Raw genomic sequence first — 19,705 nt, forward strand, 5'->3', positions numbered from 1 at the left:
CGCTCAGGAAGGAAAAACCTAGGAGATCAGCAAGGACTTCCCCTACGGCAGGACTGGCATCTAAACCAAGCCAGCACAGCTGCGCCTCACACCAAGCCACACCACAACCCCTCTGGTGTGGGGAAGAAGGGGGGTGAAGATGAGAACCAACGTAATTAACTTAGAGACACTTCTAAGAGCAGCGGTCAGGCAAGCCCAGAGCCCAGGTCCCGGCAGCCACCGTCTAAACCCGCGGGCTCTCCGCTCAGCTGGAGAGAAGATGTTCTCTCCCGGGAGGAAGGGCCTTCCTCTGCTGGGAACCTGGGGGGTGGAACTGCCCGCTTGGAACAGACACTTTCGGGCCTTCGCCCCGTGACCCCTCTGAGCTCAACCGAGGTCTCCGGAGCAGGAAAACCCTGCAGGGGCACCCTCCTGGGGAGTTACAGGCGCACAGACCTCTGCCTCCTCTCGCGCTGGACTTGGCGTATCTTGTTATGAAGCTGAATTTTCTGCTCCGCACTGAGGGCATCATACTCATCCTCGTCCATCTCCCAGAGACGTTCTCTCTCCCTGCGGGCAGCTTCTTCCTGCTCCCGTCCTTCAGCCAAGGCCAGAGGAGAAACCATTAGCAGAGCTTGCTGTTGGGGGTGAGCTGCCAGGATTCACAGCTGTGTCCCGAGCCAGCCGATCATCCTGCCAGGAGATGCTGGGGAGCTCACAGCCCTGCTCCAAAATTCAGATCAGCCCCTGAACTGTCAACAGTTCACGGCGAGTTCCCGCGCCTTGCCTGGCTCCTGCGCACCAGCGTGGCAGGCAGCTGCTGCTGCTGCTTCGGTACTGAGCCACAACAGCTGGCACTTGTGCCCAGGCTTTCACGGTAGAGACCAAGGGAAGTCTTCCCAGCCTCAGCTCTGCTCTGCTGCATTTTAAGCGACTGTGAGCTGAGCGCTGGCTACACCCAGGCAGAAGGTGGAAGGATTAATAAGACCACTTCTTACAAGCTCTGCTGGTAACCCAGATACACACAGATAAGGCTGAGTGCTTGACAGGGAAGATTTGAGAGGTGCGGAGATGAAAAGTCTCACCTTCCTGCTCTTTTGCAGCTGTCTCCCTGGCTTTAAAGGACACATAATCCTGGAACAGGTTCACGACGTAGATGTGAGGCCGATTTCCAACAGCTTTGAGCAGGCAGAGGAGAGCAGATGCCATGTTGTGCGCAAAGAGGGTTTCCAGGCCATCAAACACCACGCCCTGGTAGCAGTCACTCAGCTGCGAATAAAGTTGAAAAGGAACAGCTTTTCTAGTCAGCTGTGGCACACACGGGGCTCTCAGCCAGTCAGTAAATGTCCACTGTCAGCAGATGTCAAAGGACACCAGCCATCGTTGCGTCCAGCGCATCAGCCCAGACGAGCTCTGATCTTTCCCCACGTTCTGCCACCTTGGGGCATCTGCAGCTTCCCCCAAGGATCCCTGCGTGCAGCTCGGGGCTCCTCTGAGAGCAGATACAGACCTCCTCTCCAAACTGCCTCGCTGCCTGTCTCTCTGGAGCAGGAACGCAGCATCTGCCCCCACCCCACCCACGTACCTGGAGCCTTTCGGAGAGGATGGCCACCAGCAAGTCCTCGGGCAGCACGCAGCTCAGACAGCCCAGCCCTCCCTCTGTGCTGCCACCGATGCTCAGCCGTTGCTGCGCAGGGACGCAGGGAAGGGGAGGGTGGAGATGAGAAATGGAGGAGCCCTGCAATGTTGAACGCCACAAGAAAAGTAAACCACTTGGGTAACCCCTGAACAGTTCCAACTGCTGGGCTTGCAGCCAGGGTTTTCCACTAGCGGGAGGCTCGAACCAACCCTGCAGGCCAGCAGCTCCAGGGGACAACCCTGGAGGACACATCCCGTGGCTTGCAAGCCCCCAGCGCAGCATCCCGCAGCTTTGCCCACTGCCTGCGGCCACATTAGCCAGGACTGCACTTTGCCAACAAACTGTTGAGGCCCAGTCGAGATTTCTGCCAGAGCACAGGGGTTTGTTCCCACCCCAAGCATGCCCAGCTGGCGCTCTGCACCACACACCCACACACCAGCCCCCACTCTAAGCAGCCCCTTCGCTTCTCAGAGGCAACAGAAAGGACCCAGGCATTAACCAGCGCAGATCACGCTTCACCTGGCAGCTTGTCGAATCCCTTCGATGCTGTTCCCGGGATTGGGATGCACGGCCATCCGCCTTCCTCTTGCTTGCTGCAGTGCTCACCGGCCTTTGGGAACTCGGGGACTGCAGGCTGCCGTCCTCCCCAGAGCTGGACTGGCGCAGCACTGAGCTGTGCCCGGCCTTGGCGTGGCACTGCACGCTGAGAGAGACATCTGCATTGTGACCTGCAGAGGGGACAGATGGCTCAGCGGGGCTGGCGATGGGTGCTGCGGGGAGCAAGCGGGCACCTTCCACCCCTGGCAGGGACACAGCACTTGTCCCCCAGCCTGCTGGGCACTAGCAGCGCTGCTCTCCAGAAGCAGCTCCTGCCCTGCTTCCCTTACTAGCACGATAAAGCTGAGAGAGGACGGAAAAGCCAGAGAGTTTGTCGTGCACAGCCCCGTGTCCCTCCTTAATAAACATGCACACAGGTGACACTTTGCACAGCAGCTCCCCTATGGATCAAGCCAAAGATTCGTCCCCCAGCACCATCATTTTCCTACCTTGCACCCATCCTGCCTTCTCCCGTGGAGACTGTAACGGGCAGCCCTGCCCCAGCGGCATCACCCATCTCCACGGAAGCTAAACCCTCTGCCTGGGATAACCCCACCCGGCACCCAGAGCCTTTTCCCTTCCACCAGCTCCCAACCACCCAGGTTCAAAGCTGAGCAATGTAAAACGTCCCCCGCCAAGGCCAGCGTCTGGCCTCACCCTGCAGAGCTCAGGGCAACAACTGCCCAAGAAAGTTTCCCCAAAGTCTCCAGTCTCACATGGAGCACAGCACAGCACGCGCCAGCTCCGCAACCTGGCAGTGTCAGTATAGGGGGAAAAAAAATACATTTCCAGAGAAAAAGAGCTCATCTGCAGTGAGTCTCATCCAAAATTCCTCCAGGAGGTTATTCTTCCCTTCCTCTCATGTCTGTGAAGCTACACTCACAGTCAGTCACCTAGAGCTTAATGAGCCACTTCAGAGGGTTATTCCTTGTTCAAGTGGGCAGCAGTTCTGCCTGATGGCCACAGGGAGCAAGCTGGATTCAGCTCTGAGAAAATGTTTTTATAAAGCTCTGAGAAAGGTACGGGTGTGCTTCACCACTCCCAGAAAAAGGGACGTGTGTCAAGAAGCCCAGAGGCAGTAAAAATGCCTTTGTCTGACCCCTCAAAACAGAGCTGCTTAATCACCCGAGCTGTGTTATGAAATGGCTCTGCATTTCTACACGCTTGCACCCGTGCTCCCCAAGAGACCCAAGGGCTGCCAAACTCCTCTGGAGCAAGCAGAAGCAGGTGGCCGTGGTGGGTTTCCAAAGCGCCGCTCTGCGCCCAGTGTTCCTCCTTACCCTCATCCTCTGTCTCCTTGTGGCTCTGCTCAGCGGCAGCCCTGACGCACAGCTCCCGGGCACGGAGCCCTGCCGCGCTGCTCCCGTCAGAGATGGCTTCTGTCACCACGGCGTCGATGGACAAGCAGGCAGCGCCGTAATATTTGGACAGGGCGACCGCTGCCGCTGTCTTTCCTTGAGAGAGAGAGGAAGGCGGCTTGGTGACATTTGCAGGTGAAGCATTCTCAGGGACAGGCTCTGGAAAGCCCCCCCAGAGGCTTTGCAGGTTTCAAGGACAGTCAGAAAGCACATGTCCCTTTAGGGGACACCACGAGGGAGGCAGCTTCAGCACGGTCAGAAGCGCTGAACTCCAGAGGCAGGTGGATCGCCTCCACCTCCGGTTCAGCCCAGGACTCTGTCCCTTGTGGTGTGACCTCAGCCCTGGGCCAGGACATTGTTTCGAGCCCTGTCCCACCACCACCGTTCGCTACCCTGTGCTGGTGGGTGCCAGCTGGGCACAGTCTGGGGGTCAGCACGGGCTAGGGGCTGCTCCCATGAGGAAACACGGGCACTAGGCAATGTGGTCCCATGCAGCAAGAGGGACATGGCCACCCCGTCTGGGGGGACAAGAGCCTAGCTATATGGACACAAGATGAGCCACACCACTGGCACCAGCTAGGCAAAGGCCTGGGACTGCTTCACGGACCAGCAGAGCTGTGGCTTGCCTTGCTTCGCTTCAACTGGCCGACCAAGCACCACGGCCCACCAGGATAAGTCTCTCCTGCTTCCCGCTCTCCTTGCAGCCAACAGCTCACGTGCCTGTCCGAGGTGCCCCATGGACGATGATGACGATCCCTCTGCGGTTTCCGCCTGTGCGCCCTTCTGCAGGGATATCGATGCCCAGGTGGCGGGCGATGGCCCTATGGACAGGGCTGTCGGCCAGCTCTCCCGCAGCCTCCTTGCTGCTGCTGGTGCTCTGCTGGTGCTCTGCTGTGTAGAACCAGGTAGAAAAGTCAGCCTCCTGCCTCCCTGTGACCCTGATCGCCCTCCCCATCCCCTCAGATCCTGCGAGAGGAGACTGCTGAAACCAATGTCACAGCCCAGATCTCATCGTGCCTGTCCTCGAGGCTCGCGCAGATCCAGCTGCTGGTGAAGGGGCCTGTTCAGAGCACAGTAAGTGGGGTGGCAGGAGGAGGAAAGAGCATCTGGCAACACCCAAGAGGCCCGGGCCACATCTTCCATGAACCCTCCCCACGGTCCTCATGGGAGTTTGGTCCCGGGTCCTGGTGCCTAAGGGGGGTGACAGGTGCAACTGGGCATTGGGAACAGTCCCGAGGGAGATGGCACCAGGCTGCAGTGAAGCAATGGAGGTGGCACTGAAGTCCACCGCTGGGGCTCTTTTGCTACAATGGACAAAATAGGTGAAGAGCTTCGGGTTACCAGCCGTCCCGCGTCTTTCCTTAACACCTTCCTCCTCCTCTTCCCCACATTCGGATTCTGAATTCACCCTGTTGGACTGGCTTTCATCGAAAAGGGAGGGGGGAACGACCGAGCTACGGGGTGAGGTGCTGCAAACAACCCCAGCGGAGTGCTTTCTGCCCCCATCTGACAGGTGCCAGGCACCTTCAGAGCTGGCCGAGGAGGAAGAACGTGGGGAAGGAATGGCAACCTGCTCTTGGCCATTCCCACTTTGCAGGGCCACAAGCAAAAGCAAAAATCTCCTAAGGAGGGAGACTCCCAAGGCACCGAGGAGCCTGTCCAGGGGTATTCTGAGCTTGTGCTTGTGTTGCCGCGACGGAACAAATCTAAACCAGCTCGTTATATTAGACTTGGTCCTACAGGCTGAAGAACTCATCTGAGCCTGCTCTTTGCGGCTGAGGGACACAAGGGGACACCCTGATGATTTCCCCAGTGTGTGGCAGTAAGATATGAGCTTGCTTTAGCTGCACTCAGGGCTGCGAGAGGATGCGTCTCACAAGCCACAGGTTTTCACCTGGCAATTCCTCCACCAAGCTGGGGAACAGGCGGCTGCTAAAAGCACGGGCTTTCCGTGGAGAATGAGGTCATGGAGAACTCAGGGTACGCAGCCTGGACTCCCTGCTGTGTCCACACTCAGGACAGACCATGCCAAACCCTCACCCTTGTCCTGGTCCGCTGGGTCCCCGGTCTTGGGCTTTGCTTGATCATCCTGCAGCCTCTTCTGGTCCTGAGAGTACTCCAGCACCTCTGGGGGCAGCTTCTCACCCGGGCCACGCAGAGGCAGCAACAAGGTGTTGCGGCTGTCGTAGTCCTTCAGCATGCGCAGGACCTGTGCGCGGAGGGAAGAGAAACCACGTACAGGAGGGGTTTCTTGACCACACGAACACACTGCCCAGCCAACCAGTCTTCTCCCTCATGCCTTCCTCCCAACACGGACTACCCAAGCACCCCCCTCCGCCTGCCAGCAGAGCTGGCTGCCCCTCAAGTGCCGCCAGGCTGTGCCCTGGGGACTGCCTCCATCTCCCTGGCGCAAGCCCGGGAATGCCACCACAGCGCTGTGAAGCTACGGCAGCACGCACACGGGGACCAGACCTTCCCGCTCACCTGCTCCTCCTCAAGGTACTGCTGGTCAAACTCCAGCGAGTAAAACTCGATGGGAAACTCGCACGGGTTCTTCACCACCACTGTCCCCTCCGCCCCACGGCTGTATGGCAGCACCGGTCCCAGCTCAAGCACTGGGGGGCTGAACTCCAGCTGCGGCTCCAGACCTTGTCCCGAGACCTGCAGCTGGAGGTGCTGGCTGCTCTGGCAAATGTTAATCTTCAGCCTCCTTCTGTAGGACTTCTGAAAAGAGAGAAGCACAGAAAGGTCCTGCACTAAGTCCCAGGTGACAAGGGCCTGGAATTCAACCCTTGCCCCAAGGTCAGCGGTGTCATCAGTACCTCTAAGGTGAATGGAAAACAGGTATTTAATTATAGCAGAGGCTGCAGCACCTGCATGCTGGCTCCGGGTAACTGGGATGGATCCTGGGTGAGGTGTAACTGGCTGTTTGGTGTCAGATCTGAAACAGTCTGTCACACGTTTTCACCCAGTCACGAGGGAGCGCAGTGCTCGTGAGAAAGGTCCTCGGGGTTACGCTGCCCAGACACAGCTGTGGCACTGCTGCATCAGGCAAACACCAGCCACGCAAGAGGCAGATGAGCTCCCGCTGGCTAGAAATAAGGGTCATCTTCTCTGCTCAGCGTTTGGCTCTGGCCAAAGCCCAACACAAGCTGGTTGCATCCCTACTAGCAATTCTACCGTCCCTGGGACTGTTCCCAGGCATGGAAGCACTTGTGTCCATGCTGTCACACACTGCCAGCTTCCAAGTCACTGTGGCCACATGCAAACTGCCTTTGGGAATGCTCCATCGCTTAAGCTGACTCCCAGACCGCGTGGGAACACGCAGGCAGGTTGGGCCAGAGCCACAGGGACTGCTGGCAGCGTACCGCTACAGGTGACAGTCCCGCCGTGCCCAGGAAGGTGTCTGGCGGCTGTTTTGTCTGCTGGTACCGGCAGCAGGATTAGCCCAGGTTGGCCCTTCCAGGGTTGTCCCCTGCGAGCATGCCAGCTGCTCTGCGCCGGGGCGTTGCAGCCTGCAGATATGCCCACACCAGGTGGAAGATGAGGGGAAACAGGTGGATCTCCTCCACGTGCCGAGAGGGAGCCACACCGCCGAGCCTGGATGCTCCCTGTGCAACTCCCCGTGGGGATTCCAAAGCGCTTCTCAGAAGTGCGCGCTACAGGGGAAACTGGGGCACAGTGGGTACGGGGCTGGCAGAAAGCTCCATGCGGAGGCCAGACCTCATCCCCTGCGCTGGGCTCTCATTTCCACACTGCCCTGCCAGACCTCCGCGGGGTGACACCTGCCAATCTCACCTCTTCCACGGGTGAAAACCTGACTCGCATGTTGCATCGCTGTCCGGGAGCGAGGGTTCCGGCCGAGGGCAGTGCCTCAAAGACACGGGGCTTGGCTTCCAACTCCTGCAGCAGCTTCCGACGCATGCTCGCTGACAAGCATTTGTCCACCTGGGCACAGAAACCAGGCGTGTGAGGTGGCCTTTGTGGGGACAGACTCTTGGTTCCTGCCGTGCTCTGAGATACTGTTACGGTGCGGAGAGCACCCACGTCCAAACCAGACGTGGCCACCATAACCTGGTGGCACCATAAATGGGAGCAAAGATGTGTAGGCAGGGCAGGCAGATGGGGAGGCACTGTCCTCAGAGGAGGAGGAATGGGTGAAGATGGCAGAGAAGTGAAGCATCAGCTAACGAACAGGTCCAGGCGAAGCAGCCTTGCTCCGTACCCTCAGAAGCTTCCTCAGCCCAGCTGTAGCCCAAGCGCCCAGGCAGCCACGGGGGCAGAAAGGGCAAGAGAGGCAAAGAAAACCCAACCAAGAAGTTACGTGTCACACGTTGTCTGTGCTTTACCTTAACAGGCTCGTGCACAGTGACGAACCATTGACAGGGGACCTGGAGCTGATTGTGGAGCTGGACAGTTTCTTCCCGGCACTGCCCACACTGGACAGCGGAGAACTCCAGCCTGTCCCTGGAGAGGCAGAGGGACGGCACAGTCACGTCGGCACGGAGGCGGACATGGAACGTGGGGCCACCTGCTACCTAGTGAAGGACAGAACATCCAGCTGAGAGACCAGGTGACATCTGCGGCTGTGTCCAGCCTGCTGCCTGCCCCAAAAGGTGGTACCTTGATGGGCAGGAGCACGTCCACCTCTCCCAGTGGCAGGTTGGCGCTTTGTGGGTCAAAGCGCACTCTGAATGTCTTAGTCCTGCAGCAGGGCAGGCACTTCACATGGTCCAGATCCACGCTGAAACCTTGAACAGATGAAAATAAAGCAGCTGAGATACATCTCATGCCGCTTGTGTGTCACAAGCACGTTAAGGCCACGCGGGTGTCCTGGCTGGCAGCTCTGCGAAAGACCCCCTTGTATCCCCGGAGAAGCCTGCTGCTCTTTCTCCCTTGTCACCGCCCAAGGAGAAAGCGTTTTTGCAGCCAGAATCCAAGGTCCACATGGTAAAAATGAAACCCATCAGCTGAGCTTCAGCAATTCCTTCCTTGGGCATCTCAGGGAAGGAGGCACAGACCTCCCCAAAGGAGAATTTCCAACGAAGGTTCCCCCATGCTGCGGTGTTCCCTGGACAACAACTTAGAGAAGACACCTGACCACCCCTCAGACACAGCAAGTCACCGTTTGATGGGACACAGCCTTGCCTCAGGGCCTGTCGTGGAAGCCTGTTTTGATACACCAGAGGATCTCACAGGCTCTTTTCTCAATAAAGGCTCAACTGAAGGGCTATGACATCATGAAGTCTAAACAAAGCACTTCCAAACCACAAAGGGTCCCGTCCGTTTGCAACACGAGCCCACAGAGAGCACAAAACCTCGGCTGTCACTCATGGTAGCCAAGAGCAGAAGATGATGAGAGGTGACCAAGGTGATCAGCCCACCTAGTCCCTGAAATGAGGTGTCAGGGCAGTCCCAGGCAGACCAGGTCTCTGGGCACTGCTGGCCAGGAGAATTCAGGCTATAAAGCACCGAGCAGGGGGCAGTCAGGAAGAAAAAAGCTGTACAAACAGGCACTCAACCCCCCCACACACCCAGTGACTTAAGCTCATCTGTCAAGCCCACGGGAAGTCCCTCCAGCACTGGTTACCTGTGCCACACAAGACACGTCTATCGGCGAGGAAGGACACAGGCAACCGCCCGGGGTTGGTGATCTTCACAAGGTGTGTGCGGACGGTACCAGGAATGACACAGCCAAAGTCCAGGATGTACTCAGGCAGCTGAACTCTGAAAGGAATAGAGACATTCCTTAAACCACAGCTCGGCTACATTTCCAGGTGGACAGAAGACACAAATAAAGTGGGTATTTGCTGCTGTAAAAACCCAGCTCAAGCCTGTGAAAGCCAAGGCCTGACCACCTGGTAGTAACACTTTGGTAAGTCACGGAGGGTGCAGGTCCTAGGTTTTATCAGCTACCAACGGGACCTCAACATAAAATTGTGTTTAACTGGTCGCAGCTCCTCGGCTACAAAGAGCCACTGTGGCTAAGTCCACCAGACCTCCACTGGCCTCAGTGGAACTGCTAACCTGGTGTACAGCCCAAGCCTGAAATCGCTTCAGGACCTTGCAATGAGATTTGCCTGCACAGGCAATCTTCCCTGCTCTGCAGCCAGGTCTGTCCCCAGAGCAGCCCCGGGAAAGGCAGGAATCGACACCTACAGCGTTCAAGGGCAGCTCCTTTTCCAGAGCAATCCCACTCGGGAAAGCGCATAAGTGGTCTGTTTTGCAGAGCATTTTCTTCCTGAACCGGAGCCTACCGTGCCCCTGCCTCATCAGGAAGGAGCAGAGGGAAGGACCAAGGCACCCAGGCAAGCCCTACGGTCCCACCAGCATCTACACCCCCTGCTTTAGGGTTTCTCAGCCCGTGCGATTCCCTGCTGGCTTTGCTTAGCGTGGCCTGTCAGTTGGAACAAAGATGCCAGCTTTGAGCTGCCTCTTTCAGAGCTGGTCAGCAGGGACGGTGTCTGTGCTGTCTGGAGGGGCTGGATGGTCTGCACTGCACCCCCTCAGCACTAAGAGCAGAACCCAGCATCTGTGGGGAGCTGAGCACCCCAGGGTGGCACTATGAAGTGAGGACACTCGGCTGCTCACAGGGAGCACGTCAGAGCTACCAGGGTCAGACCCTTTCTGCAGTGCCCAGCTACTGCCAGCTCTGCAGACACCAGGAGCTCTCGGGAGCAGGGGTGCACTGCTGGGTGTCACCCTTGGGGCACCTGGAGTCTCTACTAACTTGAGAAGCCTCCGACGAGCACGCTGGTCAAAGGCCGCTTCCTCGGGGGGACCGGAGCTGAGAGCTTTCTGCTGCTCCAGGGCATGTTCCTCTATCAGCAACTGCTCCATCTGCAGCTGCAGCTGCGTGTCCCACTGAGGAAAGGAAAGAGAGCGGCTGGTTAGCAAAGGTCCTGCCCAAGGCACAGGCTTGTCTCTGAGAGAGGATCCCACCCTGATCTTGTTGAGAGGGGCGATGGAGTCCCTCTGCCTCGCTGCTCAGCGTCTGTGACACCTCCTGCTCCCTTAGTCAAGACCTGATCTCAAGGGAAACGAACTCCAGCACCTTCGCCTGCCCAGTCACTGTCACAAAAGCTGATCTGGCCAGACAGCCAGCCAGACAAGCCAGGAACCTTCCAGAGCTCCGAGTATTTGCCTGCCCCCAACCAGTGCCAGAGCAGCTTGGACAGCAGCTCTCTTGGAAAGGGAACCACGAGAAAGCTGACGCCTCTTGGAGATGACCGCTGACAGCGCAGCCCCAGGGCGCAGTCAGGCTGCTGCTGGTAAGCTGGGTCGTGAGCAACAAACCCCTCAGCCACGACCCGCAGCTCCTTCAAAGTGCCAGGAACTCAGTCACTTGAGCACGGCCTTCAGGAGCTCTCCCTGAGGCAGTCGGGGAGCTGGTGCATCTGCTGGAGGGACAACAGCCAGAGCTGGGCAGCCCCTGGGGCAACGCTGAGCTGACACATGGTCGTGGCCAGGTGCGGGCAGGGAGGTCCCAAGTGCCAGCAGGGCCCCAGGAAGCCTGCTGCGGGGTGCCCAGGGCTCGAGTGACACAGGGGCAGGGTGGCACATGCCAAATGGGGCTTCTCACCGCGGTGTCCGCATCGTCCCTGGGTGGCTCCGCGGCCGCAGCCTCCCCCAAAGCAACTGCTTCAGCTCGCTGGCTGTCCTTTGCCATCTTTTCTTTGGCCTCTTTGAGGACCTTCTCATATTTTGCATTTCCTGGAGGAAGAAGAGATCCACAAATAGAAGCGTGGACGCCGTGCCAATCCCACTTAAGCTGGGAAGCCCCACTCCCCTGATGCTGGCCTCTCCCAGAAACAAACTCCTTGAGCAATCTATGGGAAGTGGATGCTGCTGCTCCTCTCTGAATCCTGACGTTCACTACCACCCACCTTCCCCTCTACAGAGGAGCATCCCATCCCCTGCAACGCCATGGCAAATCCAACCCTGCCAACATCCCTGCCAGCCCGCGTTACACCTTCCCCAAGCTTTTCTGCCCAGCCGCCACCTTCCCAGGCCTCCGACAGATATGCTGGCAAGCTCTGCAGGGTGGTTCCTGGGGCAAAGCCCACATGGACTCACCTACTAGAGACTCAGGAAGCAACCCGAGGGTTGAGTGTTGCTCTGACAGCCCTGAAACCTCCAGGCTCAGTGGGGGTGGGGGTGAGCTGCCCTGTGGGCATATGACATGGGGAAAAAGCCAGGGGACCTTCCTGCGGAGCAGAGAGGCAGTGCTCACCGCTGATGTTCCTGGGCAGGTCCAAGCAGATCCTGGGAAGGGTCCCTTCTCCTCTCAGGGTGATGCTTGCTGGTTCCAGGTGACCCACTTGAATCTGCAAAGCCCTGCAGAAGACTCCGGGCACTCCTGGCAGGTAACAGACTTTGAGCACTTGCTCCTTGCCAGGTCCAATGTAACCCTGCAGGGCACGGGAGACAAGAGAGGGAATGCACCAAAGAGCGTTTGGTGGGGGGACGGCTCAGGCGACAGACACACTGAGAAGAGAAAACAGCTTCTCCTATGGAAGAAAACGTCAGACAACATGGCCTTCTGGCTTTCTCGTATCCTAAAAGCTCGAGTCTCCTACACCAGGGTGCAGTACGTCCTTCAGAGGGCTCGCAAGGCTGCATTCCCACAGCACAGACCGCCCTTTGCTCAGCAGGAGCGCAGCTCTGCTGCTCACAGCGCTTACCCTCTGCTAGCAAGAGCCAGACTGAATAAAGAAAAGCTCTTTTACCAGCTGCTGTGGAAGACGAGCTAAAGCCCATGCCCTCAGCAGGGCCAGCAGCTCCTCACACTGCACGTCAGTGGTTCCCAGGCTGCTGCTGAAGGGCCTGACTCATTCATCATCCCAACCAAACATCTCCTGCCTGCGTGGTTACACCAGGGGTGCGTGAGCCCATCCAGACTCACAGCGACCTGCAAACATACATCTCTGGAAATGCAGGAGCAGACTAGGACAAATTCTAGGGAAGAAGGTGTTGCTGGGAAGGACATCTCCTCTCTGGGCTTCCAGAAAGGCTCTCCAAGCCTCAGGCTGGGCTCACGCCAGCCACATCGAGAGCAAATGGAAGCAGACAGCAGCATGGCTCTGGGTGACCGGGCACAGACGCAGACGCCTTTGGCTCGCCCTCTGCACGCTGGGCTGGACCCTCGGCTCCCCTTCACGCTGCAGGGGAAGCCGCTGAGTGGGACAGCTCCTGCCACTTGGTCCCCTGAGCCCGTACTCCAGCGCACAGCGCAGCTGCAGCAAAGGTGAGCCCTGCCAAGCTGCCAGCACCCACGCTGCTGCTGCAGCAGCTGGCTGCACGGGTCCAAGCAGAGCTGCGTCTTCGGAAGCCCGCGGGAAGAGGGCATCAGTGTGTCATCCCTTGTAGGAGACGGGCACGAAAACAATGTGAAAGCCATTTGGCTTCCTCTTCCCCTTGCAAAAAGAGACAAAGGTAAGAACGCTGCTTCAGCTCAAAGACATCCACGCGGGACTAAGAAGCTGGGGCGCCGGGATGCTGCAAACTCCTCTCCTGGCTGTTCCAGCCCCGATCCTCCCTGACCCCCTCGCTGCCCCACAAAACTGCTGCAAAGCAGCAAAGCTGGAGGAGGGACCAATACAGGGGCTGCTAAAATTTCTGGCAAAGCAGCTTCATGCCCAGGCAAGACAGTATTTCAGTCCTGCTTAGTGCTGGCAGGGGGCAGGTGGGGTTTCTTACAGGCAGGGACAGGGAGTACGCCCTGCTTGACCACACAACCTGGGGAAGGTGACCCTCACAAGAGCCTGCACCATCTGGCTCCAGTGTCGGCACAACCACAGAGCTCAGCACTCGGGGTCCAAAGAGCTACCGAAGCCCTCGTGCCTCCCGCCGGCGGCTGCTGCAGGATGCCAGAGCCACCCACCAGCAAAGGCCATGAAGGGGCTCTAGTAGGACCGCGCTTGCTCGACCTGCTCTGCCACCCAGCAGCAGCTGCTTACAGCCCTGGCTCTCCGTGCTGGTTTTGTGGCTCTGTCTTCCTTTTCTTTTTTTCCACCCACCCCACCACCTTTTTTCCCTATAACCCTCTCCTGGGCAGCCTGGCCAGGGTGAATCACTCGTGCTACTCACCGTGCTGGGCACGGCCAGGGGCACGCCGAGCGGAGGGCTGTCCGCAGCGGCTGCGCTGGAGCCGAGCACCACGTAGGTGAATCCCATCTTCCCTCTGTTCTGCAGGGTGACCTCCGCTTCCCTGACTTTGTTAAACAGCTGGAGAGAAGACAGAGGAGCGGGAAGTTACAGACGCAGGTCTGCTGCTGGGAGTCTCCTTCCCTTTTCCCTGGCTTGAAAGCACATGAACACAGCGCAGAAGCAGGGAGCGCAGAGGAGGTACAGGCACTGCGGTGTCCTGGGTTAACCTGGGCAACCCCCAGCCACAGGGTACCTCTTAGCCCTACGCAGGAACACTATCGACGGCAGCACGTAGAGGTGCAGTAATAAATAAACCAGGGGATACAAGCCCCCTGCTCTTTAAGGTGTCACCTAACAGCCAGCTGAAACAAAAGAGGAGGCATCGAGGCATTTCAGAACAAGAGGCACCTGCATACAAGTATTTGCAGGCAAAACAGAAGCAAAAGTAGAGACAGACAGGGCAACAGCCAAACAGGGCCAACAGCTGGAAGGGTCTGTGGGGATTTTAACTGAAAAGGAGTGCCAATTGTTCTGGGACATTCTCGCCAGATGCAGTGACTGGAAGCCCAAGTTAACTTCCTCCCTGGTTTATTTTGTTGATTAATCAAGAGCATTAAAAGAAAGCATCTCCTTGGACCTCAGGCTTTAGGAACGGATGGGCGGATGAGGGTCCTGGGGACATGTCCCTTTGGAGATCACCACGGGGTCCCTGCCTGTCCCGGGAGGCAGCGCTCGTTACCTTGTAGAGGAGGAAATCCCAAATATGGGGGGGTAGAGATGGCCATTAAAAAACAACTCTGATGCAGAATGTATCACCCAAAGGCAGTACTTCCAAGCGACAGAGCCAACAGAGTAGCTGGGAAGGGAAGAGCGCCCTAGACCTCGGTGGGCAGCAACGCGCCGGCGACAGTTCCAAGACAAGGACCAAGAGAAGCGTGCGGTACCTGCAGCCCGCAGTCGATCTCCGTCACGTCAAGGAAGTAGTTGATGAGCGAAGCCTCCCCACTCAGCGCAATCTCGTAGGTCGGGCCTCCCTCCACACTGCACAGCGCCGTGACACGGGCAGCAATGTTTGTGCGGCCAACGAAGGTGAATGTGACGCGCTGGCTCTTGCCCGGCGGCAGCACGCCGTACAGTGGCAGGACATCAAAAACCTGGAGGCAGGGGAGGAGAGACAGAGATGTCGAGCGTGGAAATTGATGCAGAAGAGCAGCCGTGGCTTGGAGCAAAGTACAGATGTGGCTGGAGGGGCCTCCTCATCACAGGCGAGATCACCCTAATCTCATTCTGCATCCATTCCACTTACCGGTGGGAGAGACCCTGGGAAAAATCTTCTCCCATACTAATTAATGTATTAATACACTAAATTAATTTGGGATGTCTCCTGGCAGCAAGACATTCTCTCAGCTGAAGAACTTGCCTTGAAAAACACTTTTTACTGCCTTCAGAAACACACGAGACTTGGAGATGAGAGCCCTTGGAGCTGGGGGTGGACTCCAGCCCAGCTCGTCTGATTCCTGACACTTTTCACTCTCTCTCCGACCCACACACTGCTCTCGCAAAAGCTACTGCAAAAGCTACTGCAAAAATTTCCTACCGAGCACCTGATGAGCAACAAGATGAATACACCCTCCACAGGCGCTGCACAGGCAGGACCCTCGGTCAGCCCTACATGGCCGGTTGCTTCAGCAGCGCTGCGCAACGTGCTGGGAGGGATGCGAGGCCACTCCGTGAGCAGCACCGAGGGCCACCAGTGGCAGCAGGGGCTACGTAACTGTTTGCCACGCTGGGAACGGGGAAGTGAGACAGATGCCCACTTACCTCCTCCGCTCCCGAGGGGAGGGGCTCCACCTCCACAAACCGCATCCTTTCCTGGGTCCTCACCGGCCTCCGACTTTCCAGATCCACAGCAGCGGACGGCAGCAGCTGGAAAACAAGCACCATGGGCTACAGGAGGCAGCTGGCTGGGCTGAGGGGGATCACTGTGCTGCAGGCTCCACCGCCTCATCGAGCCAAGAGCAGCTAAGATGGGACACAGGCACACACCAAGTACGGGGACGCCTGTGCCATTAGCCGAGTGTGGGTCCAAGACCCGTGCGGATGAGACACGAGGTGCAGGTGGAGCCCGTGTCACACCGGCAGGTGGGCTCGGACCCACCGGCTTGCACGAGGAAGCGGGGTGCTCCCAGCACCCTGTCCTGGCAGGGACCTCGAGGGCACGTTGCACCCTCATGCCACCCCAGCTTTGCTCACTCCTGCCCAAGAAACGCACCAAACACCCCACCCCTGGACAGCTCAGGTTCTCCATGACAACAATAGGAATGCAGCTGCAAGCGAGAAGTGTCAAAAAGGGGAAATAAGGACTTCAGAAGTCCTTGGCACAGCTGTCCCATTTCAGGTGGTGCTTAGCTTTCCCCTTGTGCACTCGTCAGTGCCGGAGGGCTGAGGATCGCCATTTCTCTTGAATAACACCATCCTGGAAAAGGCAGCTGAGATGTTTTTCTGCCTTGCAGCAGCTGAGGGCTGGTGTTTAACCTCAGAGGTGCCATCCTTTAAATGGAACCTCGTCCCTGGGCTTCTGACCCCTATTTATAAGCAAGGGCTTTGTGATTGCTCTTGAAGTTTAAGAATACCTGCTGCTTCGGTAACATGAAGGAGGGCTTTGCGCTGGGGCTCTGACATGGGCAGGGTATGTACAGCACATCCTCAGGCCTAACCAGAGGCTACATCTCTCCAAGGAGATATAAAGCACTGGGGAGGGCTGAGCCTTCTCACATCTCAGTGCTCTTTCTGTTGTCTCCACATCTTCCAGCCTGCAAAGCTTTGCCAAGGGCATATTCCCAAAGACGCTAACCCACATCTTTCCCAGGCTTATGGTCTCCCACCTCCCCAGGAAGGCTACATGGACATTGCCTTGATACAGTGACACAAGCAGAAGACAACGCTGCAACCCAGATGTATCCTTTGAAGCAATTTTGGATCCTACCTAGCCATATCCCCTTGAATTTCCCTGCTTTATCTGCGCATACATGGCAACAAAGCAGGGCACAAAAATGATTTCATGCTTCTATCTGAAAACATTCAGCCGCGCTGTTCTTTATGCCTACCAGGTATCCTTTTTCCTGATTCAGAAAACACGTGCAGAGCTACAACATTAAAACCACTGATATTTAGATGTCAGCAGGTGCGACCCCCCTCCTTGAACTTGACACCAACTCCGGCACTTTCAGAACCTCCTGTGCTCTCCTATATCCTTTTTTATTGCCCCAGGAGCAGCCTCTGTCCCACGCGAAGCAAAAGGTGCCATCAGCTCCCACTAGCACCGAGGCCAAGCCCCAAAGCACCGAGGCTCACCAGGAAGGTCAGCAGACCAAAGGCTGTTTCCCATACTAAGAGGAAAAGACAGCAACTTTGTCAAGTCTCCATTTATAAAAAGGCAGCTCTGTGGCCATCGCTGCAATACCGGGGCTCGGGCGAAGGCAGAGACGTGACAACGGGTGGCTCTAGCTGGGGCTGAGAAGGTGGTACATGGAGACCAGTACTGGGCAGGGCTTGACAGAGGAAGGGAACTGGAAGCCTCCACATCACGGTGCAGGTAAAACCCCTCCTTTCACAGTGCAAAAAAAACCCAGCCAAAAAACCCCAACCTCACCACAGGTCAGGAGGACCTGAATGGGCTTCTCCAAACAACACTACCCTACTTGTCCCTCCCCATAAGCCCCGTGTCCAGCTGCTGGCCCTGCTGCCCAGCCCACTCTCAGGGCACATGGCAGCAGGGCAGCAAAAAAGGGACGCTACGCTGGCACCAGCACGGCTTTTTGGTGGCAAGCTGGGGGAGGCAACGCAAAACAGTGAGCGTACAAGAAAATCTACCTTTGCTTCCAGGGAGTCCTCTGCATCTGCTGGCTCTTGGGCAGGATCCCCCACTGCTCCCAGGGCTTCAGCTGGCTCCTCTACGCATCCATCACTGACACTGCTCTCTGCAGATGCTGAGTGCTCCGAGCAGGCTCCCTCCTCCTTCGGTGGCTGGGGTTTGATGAACAGTTTAGGTGCTGGAGGGCTGAACCTGGAAGAAACCGTAACTTCCATCATGAAGCTGCAGTAGGAGGGAGGAAGACCTGGACAAGCAGTTCCTTGGCAGGACGTGGCCCCTGGGTGGGCACTGGTGCCGCCAGCCCAGGAATGGATCCGACCTGGCAGCTCCAGAACCAGGATGCAGCAGGTCAATGCTGGGGGCTGCCCAGGGACAACGCTGGTCCAGCAGTGGCAACTGCTTGCCATGAGGAACTGCAGATATCAGAGGTGAACACCTTGCAGGGAGACAAAAGGACAAACTGCACAAAAAGGTGGGACTGAGACACAAAGGGGCAGATCTGGATGGCGATGCGCCAGCACAGACCCAGCGCCGCAAGGAGGTTTTCAGCTCTTCTAGGTATTTACCCTGAATTCTCCCCTGGGCGGTTACGCACAGCTGCGGGTCAGGACCAGCAGCGGCGATGGCAGGAGCAGGGACGGAGCCCGCCGCCTGCTGTGCCTGAACCCCGACAGAGCCAGCACGAGCCCAGCACGGGACACCTTCGCACACGCAAGGAACACGGGAAGACACGTCAAGCGGCTCCAGGCAGAGACTCACAATTAAACAGCCCATTGATCCCCGATGAGCACCAAAGCAGCCGCGATTAGTACTTTGGGGAAGGAAACGCTGGTCATTTTTAATCAATCTATTCCAATCGCGACACCGAGATTCAGCTCCCTGCCGTGCCACAGGTACTCCTTGGCTGCAAAACAGCAGCTCGAACCGCACCTCGCGCCACAAAGGCTGCAGCTCTGCTGAAACGAGCTTATAACCGGTGTGGCACGTCCTGATGCCATCATTACCTCCCCAGCAGTTTCTAAACACAAACTGTTGGAGGACAAATTTGGCAAATGGTTCAGCAAAGCAGTTCAACCGCTCGTTTTGCAAACAGAGCCGAGTTTACCCTTTGAGCAACAGCAGCCAGTAAAAAGCATATGAGTTAACGTTTTCAGAATTCCCAAGTGACTCTGACTATGGTCCCTGTATGAAATTGCAGCAGGTGCTCACAGTAGCTCTGCTTGGATTTCCAACGCCACGTGGAGGGACGCGCTCAGGCCATGCCTACCTGCCGCTGTGCCTAGTCGTAAGCGTTCCCCCCGCCGTCAAACACGGCACATTTTTTACAGCTGGGAATTCAGTGCCTTGAACCACGGGCTCCAAACAAAGATTTGTCTTTAGTATCTAAGGCTGGTTTTCATTTCTGGATTACAGGCTCTGCTCTTCATAACCCGGAAGAGATCCCGCCTGACTTGCCCTCCCTACAGCGACATGCAAGAACACGGCTTGGCCCAGGTGAGCCCCTGACAGCCCTCCCTCCGCCTGCTGCTGGGACGCCACGGGGACCCCGAGCAACAGCTCGGCACCGTCCGTGGGGAAGAACAAACCAGGGCTGGAGGGGATGAAGGTGCTCGCTCAGCCCTGCAGCGCATCGCCCACCTACGGTCCCACCCACGCAACCTCTGCTCCTCTCAGCCCAGGCACCCGGGTGCATGTTGGGGGGCCCTGATGGGCGACCAAACTGCCCGACACCTCCAGCGGCCGCTGACTTGGGCAGCTCTGTAAGGATGAGATAAATCCAGCTCAGCTGGGACAGTGGTGCTTTTGGGCAGCCTGCAGCTGCACGCTACCTTTCCCTGGTGGCAGGGGAGATGCCCACAGTGTCAGGCCACCAAGAGGAGCACCTCAACACCCTCCAGCCACGCACCAGCCCACGCACCCGTTGGGCGCCTGGGTCCGGCCGTCATCGCAGCAGCTGTCCCAGAACCGCTCGCTACGATGCACATGGTGAGGAAATGAAACCGCAGCTCTTAGAGTGGCTCGTGATAAATACTGCGGCTGAGTAACAGCTCCCGAGGAGAGGGAAACCCCCGAGATGGAAAATCCATAATCATTTATTAAGGTACCTCT

The 19,705-nt window shown here is 57.5% G+C and overlaps 1 pseudogene; it reads right to left on the reverse strand.

Annotated features, from left to right (window-relative positions):
• LOC130159871 (hydrocephalus-inducing protein homolog) overlaps window positions 1-19,705 on the reverse strand; it is a 98,428-nt pseudogene that overhangs the window by 17,650 nt on the left and 61,073 nt on the right.

Source organism: Falco biarmicus, chromosome 16, assembly GCF_023638135.1.
Source record: "Falco biarmicus isolate bFalBia1 chromosome 16, bFalBia1.pri, whole genome shotgun sequence".
Taxonomy (NCBI): Eukaryota; Metazoa; Chordata; class Aves; order Falconiformes; family Falconidae; genus Falco; species Falco biarmicus.